The sequence below is a fragment of the Vigna angularis genome, chromosome 4, assembly GCF_016808095.1.
Source record: "Vigna angularis cultivar LongXiaoDou No.4 chromosome 4, ASM1680809v1, whole genome shotgun sequence".
In the NCBI taxonomy this organism is placed as follows: domain Eukaryota; kingdom Viridiplantae; phylum Streptophyta; class Magnoliopsida; order Fabales; family Fabaceae; genus Vigna; species Vigna angularis.
Window position 1 is genome coordinate 27,583,110 of NC_068973.1, and position 9,474 is coordinate 27,592,583.

Consider the following 9,474-nt stretch of genomic DNA (forward strand, 5'->3'; position numbering starts at 1 on the left):
ATTTTAAACATTGGTAATTGTTTAGACATTGCGTGTTTAAAACATTTTGGTACATGTCAACTCGTTGATAGAAACATCGTTTAGGAAGAAAAGTATTTAGTATATGATCTATAGATGATGTAAAATGTTAGGCACTTATTTTATAAAATTGTTTGTAAGTTTCATATATGATTCTTTTCTTTAAGCGTTTATTTATTCAACACTCCTTACATATAAAATTTTGAGCTTTTGTTAAGCATACACATAGACGTTTCTTTTTGTTAGACATTGTTTGTTAAACATTATCTGTTAGATGATATATGTTAGAAAATGTTGTTTTCACAAAACATTATTTGATACACGGTTTATATTGATAAACACTTATTTCATTTAACATTGTTTGCTAAACTTCAAAAAACAAGAAATGCAAGACAGTCTCGTTTCTTCATTTGTCTTAACAAAAGGCTAAAAATATGTTCCAAACATTTTTCTCTTTTTTTTTCAAATATTACTTTTTTTACCCTAAAAAGCAATAATCAATTTGTGGGGTTTTCTATCCTTTTGTATTCAACAAAGATTTTAAAACCTTATTAAGTTTTATGGGTTTAAAAACCCCATTTAACTACCATGAGTTTTGAAATCTAGTAAAATACTATGATTTTCAGAACTTTCATAAAATAATTACTTTTAGAACTTTCATAAATAGGTTTCAAAACCTCTGTAAATACCATAGATTTGAAAATTATTAATATTATTTTGTTTTCCTCATTTATTATTTATGCATTGATATATATTTTTTCTATCACAATTATTTACATTTGTTTATCTATATTTATATTTAAGTTATACATAAAATATAACCATCATCAAATTAATATGTTATATATAGATGAGTAAATTTATATAAAAGTATAACAAGCATCCACGTTAAAATTCAAATTCAAGTACAATATTAGTTAGGAAAAACTAACTACAATGTAAGCTCTTGTGATATAACACTTTCTAATGAGCTAGTGAATCTTAATTGATATATCTTGTGAAAGAGAAAATGTATTTGTCTCATGCTTGAACTTTTTTCCTACAAATAATACAAAATGTTATCAATGAAGTTAACATTCAATTTGATTTTTTTAAAAGTTATGCTTACTCCAATCTCTCTTAATCTCTCTTACTCCATCATCACTTCTCCATTTGCATATTTAGGTTTTGCTATCAAACTTATCCCCTACTAACTTTGTAACCAAGTTTTTCCTCCTATAAAAGTTAAAAAAAAATTATATGAATCACGATATATGATATAGAAAAAATGATTGTAAGAGGATGAGTATACACTTTAGTAAGTGGATTACAATAAAATGCATGGTTTTATAATTCATTTTTGTTAAAATTTCCTAAAACTTTTCAATGCTTACTGAAGGTGAATTTTTCCACTTGTCTAGTGAATTTTTAATATATTCTCATGTTTCCTCACTTTACAATTGTTTATTGTAAACATGAAGGTCGTGCACGTGAAGTGCACGTGTGATGATGCTAAGAATGAAGGCTTTAATTAGATTTAAAAGTGTTGTTACTAAAACAAAAGCAGAGGCCATATTTAATCCATGTTGAGGTCTAAAAATTCGATTCTACGTCATGTGGTGGAGTATGAAATTGCATCTCTATCCTTATCCTTGTTATTCAGTGGCTGATATAGCCAAATTTATTTTCTATTAAGAAACAAAAAGTGAAGTAACGAAGAAAAGGTCACGTTACAATCCGAGCAGACTAATCCTAAGAATGAAAATTAAATTAAAAGAAAAAAACAAGGTAATGAAAATCATTATCATTGCTTGCATTCAGAAAACATCAAGCCCTCTGGTTATGAAGAACTCAGAGAACCAGATACATATAAATCTCAACAATGCGCAAGAGTAAATGGGAAGGGATCAAAGTTACAGTTCAATCAAAATTGTAAAAATAAAAGCCGAACGGATGTTGAAAGGAAATGAAACAGTAACTTAATTAGAGAAATAAAACGCTGTCATAGGAGAGAATTCTCACCTTGTGTAATATTGTGTGCTCTTAAGACATGTTCTAGTATTAAGTGAACACTTTATAAGAAGAACTTAATGAACACTTGTTTTTTGTTTTAAAGTTTTTGTAATTAATAGTTTATGTATAGGGTTTAATGTTTTGTTTGATTCGATGTATTTTATTCTTTAAAATTCTTTTAGGAATTTGCAATAATCGACTAGCTACTCAAGATAATATGAGGTTTTTAAGTTTGCTAAAAACTCTTTTTGTCTCTAGAATAATCTATCACCAGATAATTATAATTGATCACTAGTAAAAAAAATGATTTTAATTCGCATATTTGACATCGGTTTAGTTGTAACCGAAGAAAAAAACGGTGTGGTGATATTTTTGTAATTATCGCAAACGTATGTGCCTCGGTTCACAAAGAACCGATGCCTAAAACTGGTACAATGACATTTTTGTAATTATCACAAACGTATATGCCTCGGTTCAAAAAGAACCGATGCCTAAAACTGACACGGTGACATTTTTGTAATTATCACAAAGGTCTATTACCTCGGTTGTTTATAAGAATCGAGGCATAAAAGAGCTTAATTTTTTATTTTTTATTTTTTTGAGATGGTTTAGGCATCGGTTCTTTATAGAACCGAAGCCATAGACCCTTATTGCCTCGGTTAAAAAAATAATCGAGGTAATAATAGAGACAAAAGTTGCGTCTCTCCTCTCTTTTCTCCCATTTTCTTTCATTAGGAAGACGGAGGCTTCCTTCCTCTTCTTTGTCCTGATGGAGGCGCGACGGAGGGATCATCAATGGCGCGACAGAGACACGGCAGGGGCGCAAGGGTGCGGTGGTCGTTCTTGTTCTTCTTCTTCTTCTTCTCTCCATTCTGATTCGCGGCGAAGGAGGAAGCTTCCTTCCGTCCCCTTTTTCTGCTTTCGATTGGGTTGTTTATATTTGATTGATTCTCTGCAAGAGTGGTGGTGTTTGATTGATTCTTTGCAGGTGATGGTGGGAGCGCGTCATTCTCGTTCTTTGTTCTTTGTAGTTAGGAATCTTTGATGATGGTGGTGTGAGATGGAGCGGTGGGCGTTGATGGATTGCGGCCAAGGGCTAACAATTCATCTGGCGAACGGTGAAAACAAAAAAAATTAAAAAAAGAAAAGAAAAAACCCTTTTACTGCCTCGGTTGGATTTGAACCGAGGCAAAAGCACACAATTTTTGGCCTCGGTTCATAACCGAGGCAAAAAGGAGTAGGCTTTTTTCCTCGCCTGTATATGCTTCGGTTGCGGAATCGGTGTATATAAGTGAAAATAACCGTTGTTGTTTCCCTTTACTGTACTAGTGGATTATCTATAATCAATTATACGAAGTGATTATTCATACACGGTTACACATTGCATAATACATACCCTTTGATTCTCATTCCCCGCGTACCCAAGAAACATGACACAAGTTGCATCAGTTATACAAAACCTGAGAACCAACTCAAGAGCCTGAGTCATAGGATCAATAACAATGGCAGGCCAACAAGGTTCTTTCTCCCAGCTTTGGCCCACACTATGTCACCTGCATAAAAATCTTCTAGCCCAAACAATCCATTTCTCCTCTCCCCGCTATTCTTCTTCAAACCCATCAAACCAACTCCTTCCACCTTCATAAACCTTCCCTTCTCGTCTTCTTTAACCACCAACCCACCATGCCTCAAGGTCAATGCCCAACCACCAGACAAACTAGAACACTTGCACCAGACAAACTGGAACCTTTCTTCTGATTACTGCAAACCTTGGGTGCCCTGAAGCTGAGTTTCTCCTTCTTGCATTCAAACTCATCATCATAATCACCATCACGTTGAACCGCGAAGGCAAAACTTGAACCTCACCCCCTCAAAGTCCTAACACAATCAACATAACGGGTTACACGATTAACACGGATAATAAGTTAAAGGAGAACCCATAAACATAAAAACATTATCAATGGTTAACAATGGTTTAAAATGGAAAAAGATTAATAATACGAACACAATGAGATAAAACCCTAGACCCATCAAACATTGTAACCGTAGGGAAATTATCCGTAAAGATAAAGAAAACAAATATTTATTCCTAGTGATATGTGAAACTTAAGTCAAGAACCTAAGGTCCAATAGAAGAAGGTCGAGTAAGGCCAATAAAATAAAAGATATACTTGTGCAATCCTATCTAGGAAAGAGTACGAGTATTCTACGACAAGAACCAAGAAAATTCTCACTCAATGAATTCAAAATTCAAATATTAACTATCAAAAGCTTTAGGTTCTAAATACCATGTTAAGAAGTAGACTTTAAGCCTAACTCAATCTTATAAAACTGGTTTGTAAGGTGAGGTTTGCACTCACTTATATATTATAAATTTTTCTTATTTGTAGTTAATGTGAGGCTTCTAACTAGGGATGACAGAATGGGTTAGCCCAACTCATGTTGGCTTGGCCTGTCAGTGGCCTGTCAAAAACAGGCTAGTAGGGTTGTCTTGTCTAACAGAAACGGTCCAATAATGATAACTCTCCCCCGTACATACAGGACGAGCTAATGTTTTTCTTTTCTATTTTTTTTTCAAAATTTTTAAATTTGTTTATATATACATATAAATAAACATTAAAATCATATTTAATCATATAACTTTTAATTGATTAGTTAATATTTTTAATTAAATAAATTTAAAAAATTATTAATTTACATGTTAAATTACTCTATTATAATTAATAATTAGAACTTAATTTGTGAGTGCCAGTTATTTAAATTACAACACTATTATATATTTATACCTTTAAAAAAATAATATAAAAAATATTAATCATTTTAATTATTTTTTATTTTAATTTTTAATTTAAAAGAAAGGGCTAGGCCGCATTGACTTATCAAAAACGGGTTGACGGGTTGAAATCTTCAACCCGACCCATTCCTTTTAACACAAACTGACCCGATTAGGCCCATCCTGTTTGTCACCCCTACTTCTAACACACATCTCCCACGTTGAGGTGAAACTAGACATTAATGGATGGTTCACTAACAATCCGATAGCGGGTAGAATGATATGTCTAACAAACACCAATCTCGTTAAAATTAATAGACTCTAATTCATGGTTCTGATACAATATTAAATATAATAAAAATATGTATAGGATTAATCTGTCATGTGTAGAATATACACATAAGATAATGTATTTATAATAACATAATTAACATAAGGACTATGTTTCCCTAATTAATATAAAACACAACATATCTAACAAGTTCTATAACCTATGGTCGTGAGAAAATGTTCTTCCCAAAGGAACAGTCGTAATCTTATTTTTCAGTGGCTTTTAAGGAAACACATTGCATTAATAATTTTCAGTTTCTCAAGTGTTGTTAATTACCTTCTGCCTATGACTATTGCCTGAAATAGGGTGATGATTAAGTTATTATAGTACTCTCTAGGTAGGCATCCAAAAAGTAATTATTTGCAATGCTCTCCCTCTTCCAGAATTATGTAACAAACATTTCTCATCCTATTTTAGATGTATCCTACAGTTCTTCTGGTTCGTTATTTCATCTCTAGTTTCACACCTGGGCCAAATTTTCTTCTATATTGGACTCAATTGTATATTTTTTGGAACAGACATATTTGCAGTCAACGACTACTAGATTGGAGGAAATGAGAGTAAAAAGGAGAGATGCTGAACAGTGGATGTCTCATCGATTACTCCCTGACAGCCTGAGAGAAAGAATCAGACGACATGAGCAATACAAATGGCAAGAAACCAGAGGTGTTGATGAAGACAACTTGATCCGAGATCTTCCAAAGGATTTGAGAAGGGATATTAAGCGTCATCTTTGCTTGGCTTTGCTGATGAGGGTAAGTCTCTCCATATCTTGGTTTTCTTTTCATATCATGCTACTATTGTTCCTTTACAGTGACTGATAATTTTCTTTTTATTGAAAATGAAAATTTACTTGGTCTATTTTAGTACATTATTGTTGCTTTTGGTTAGTGAAAACGTAATAGAATATCCAAAGATAGGAAGGTATGGTATTCTCAAATAAATATAACAGAAATACTGATTTGATAAAATTCTGAAGCTTTTGAACTTTGTTTCTAGGTAGATTAAATGAATAACATCCAGGTGCTTTACCATATATCTGTATACAAATTTCTCTCTGTTCCTGGTATTTTGTTTGAATATGTGTTGTATGAACATCTAAACTTTGAAGATGTAGTTGATTTTCCATGTAATATTTTAGCAACAACTAAATCTTTCTTTTGCATGAACGGAAGGTGCCAATGTTTGAGAAAATGGATGAGCAACTTCTGGATGCAATGTGTGACAAACTCCAGCCAGTGCTATACACAGAAGAAAGCTGCATTGTCCGGGAAGGAGATCCTGTTGATGAGATGCTCTTCATAATGCGCGGCAAGCTATTGACTGTAACCACTAATGGTGGAAGAACAGGCTTCTTTAACTCTGAATACCTCAAGGCTGGTGACTTTTGTGGAGAGGAACTTCTCACATGGGCTTTAGATCCTCACTCCTCATCCAACCTTCCCATATCAACTAGGACTGTCCAAACTCTTTCAGAAGTGGAAGCATTTGCTCTAAAAGCCGATGACTTGAAGTTTGTTGCTTCACAGTTCTGGCTCCTTCTTAGTAAGCAGCTTCGTCACACTTTCAGGTTTTATTCACAACAATGGCGTACATGGGCTGCATGTTTCATACAAGCAGCGTGGAGGCGTTATAGTAAAAAGAAGCTGGAAGAGTCTCTGAGAGAATAAGAGAATCGTTTGCAAGATGCATTAGCCAAAGCAGGTGGTAGCTCACCTAGTCTAGGTGCCACAATATATGGTTCAAGGTTTGCAGCTAATGCACTCAGACTTTTACGTAGAAATAGCACAACAAAGACCAGGGTGCCAGAAAGAATATCACCCATACTGCTGCAGAAGCCTGCTGAGCCTGATTTTACTTCTGAAGAACAATAGTTGTGGACGAATAATAGGTTGCGGATGCCTGGTTCTGCAAGACAAGAAAAAAGGAAAGTGAAGGAAATATATTAACATGAAAATGACCTTTTTGATAGAGGGCCAAAATGGCATTTCGTTTATTTGTTTTATTTTGTAAGTTAGTGTAACATGTAATGTCTATAAAATATAAACTATTGTACCAGGGAGAACCGGGCGCCGTACAAAGGACGCCCGTGAGGCGACGGGCGCCGCCCAAAGGACGCCCATGTCACACCCGCCACAGACGAATGCTCGACCGCTCAAGTCTTGGCCGCCCAAGTAGGTACGGATTGAACCTAGACCGTACAAACTCTCCTACACCAGCTAATGTCCGGTGTCGCACGTATGGACGCCCACTAATGAGGTCGGCCGACCATCTCGGTGCCTACGCCGACCACCGGGGTAGAACCTCTGTCTCTAAGAGAAACTTTGAAGAACTCACAAGGAATTCCATCACCACGAGACAGCGCCGCACTCTCCATGCTCACAAAAACTGTTCTACAGGATGACGCCGAGAGACGAACGTTTGGTATCATGAAGTGCCGGGCGACCGCATAGAAGATCGTCCGCCCAACGAAGTGTCGGGCGACCGCATAGGAGATCGTCCGCCCAACGAAGTGCCGGGCGACCGCATAGGGGATCGTCCGCCCAATGTAGTGCCCGAGTCGTCCATAGGAAAGACGAACGCCCGTATCACTTGGGCGGACGCCCATATCACACTGACCGGCCAAATCACTAATCACTGTGGCTCAAGTAAATTGACCTGGTTTAGAGGTAAGTAGAAATTAGGAGCTATTGGGCTGATTGGGCCGTGATTAACCTTTCACTAATCCCAAAGCCCATAGCGAAAACTATAAATACAGATTCACGGTGAGTGGTAGATAGGTTACATTGAATGCACATTTATTGCTATCCCTTGAGAAAAGCCATTGCTCTGAAACTGACTTTGGCATCGGAGAATCTTTTGTAGGTCTCCACCCCTCAGGGTCAAGAGGAAAGTCAAAGCTTGGGAAGAAGATCCGCCATTGAGAGAAGATCGAAAGAAGGTTAGAAGGTTCATAACCGCACAGCCCTACACATCCGAAACAACTATGAAGTTGTATATCTATACATCATACATATAAATATACGATTGTTGCAGAAGTCTTTTCATTCGTGAATGAAGCACAAAATGAACTATTTTTTCACATCCTGATTTCTTTATTTCTGCTTGCTGGATGATGGGAGGTGCCTGATATTTCAAACATGAAACGGGAAAATCTTCCATACAATAATTTTAATGTTGTCTCTACTGTGATACTTGCATTTGGAGAAGTTACTATTATTTTAAAAAATTATTGTTGGTGAATATTTCCCGACATGTTCTACTCATTTTTTTCCTAAGTAAATAAATGACAAATGGAAGAAGATTAATTGAATATGGCTAAGAAGAACAACCTCCCTGATTTTATGTAAGAGAATAATAAATGTCTATTACTACTGGTATTCTAGATGTTAGACCAACAAGACCATAAACAACTTTTAATAAACTTGCAAACAAGTAAATAAGTTTGGTTAAACCTTCAGTTCAATACATTAACAACTACTTTGTTGTATTTGACCTTATCATGCGTACATATGACTTATTTTGATAAAAAAAATAGGATTAAATTTGGATGTATTTAGTTATGTCCCTAATAAATTTGTATGGTCTATTAAGAACTAAAACTTTTATATTTTTCATTCCGTATTTGCCATTTAATGTTTTTGTTATGTGGATAATGTGGTTATCTTGTTTCATCATCTTATTTAGTTGTTGACAACTGTTATTTTATAATTGGTTTAATACCTATTTTGATTCCTAAAGTTTACTAGATTTGTTTAAAGTGATCCTACATTTTTTTCAAATGTTTATAGTTATTCCATATTTTGTACAAACAGTTCAATTTCGTCTTTTTTACTTACGGCGTTAAAAACAATAACGATATAATTGTCTCCTAACAAAACTGAATAAGTTGTCTAATTATTGATTGTGTGACACGTTGAGGTCAATTGACTTGACAATGTATGTGAAATATTAAAAGTTGAAGTGATTGGGTAAGACGAGGGTTAGGGTTCGTGCAAGTTCTTCCCTGAATTGACCAAGTGGTTGTGGTGAGATAAGAATGACTTATTTCCAAGATTGCTTTTCTCAATACATGGGACAAAAGAATTTCGCATTCCTCACATGGTGGTGGTTGGTGGGAAGGTGGGATAATCCTTATTTGCAATTGTGGTGATATTGCTATAGAAGACAAACATGGTGGATTAATGGTGCGATTTGGGTTTTTGCATATTAGGGGTTTTCTTATTTGGGACTTTAGGTTTTCTGATTTAGGATTTTGGGGTTTTTTGATTTGGGATTTTAGGGTTTTCTGATTTGGGGGTTTTCTGTTGTGGCTTGGTTGTTGTTCGCGAGAAGAGGATGATCGCGATTAGGGTTTCGC

At 35.1% G+C, this 9,474-nt stretch overlaps 1 pseudogene; it reads left to right on the forward strand.

Annotated features, from left to right (window-relative positions):
* The first annotated feature begins 2,779 nt into the window (after positions 1–2,779).
* On the forward strand, positions 2,780–7,016 carry LOC108330411 (cyclic nucleotide-gated ion channel 1-like; annotated as a pseudogene).
* Positions 7,017–9,474: the final 2,458 nt, after the last annotated feature.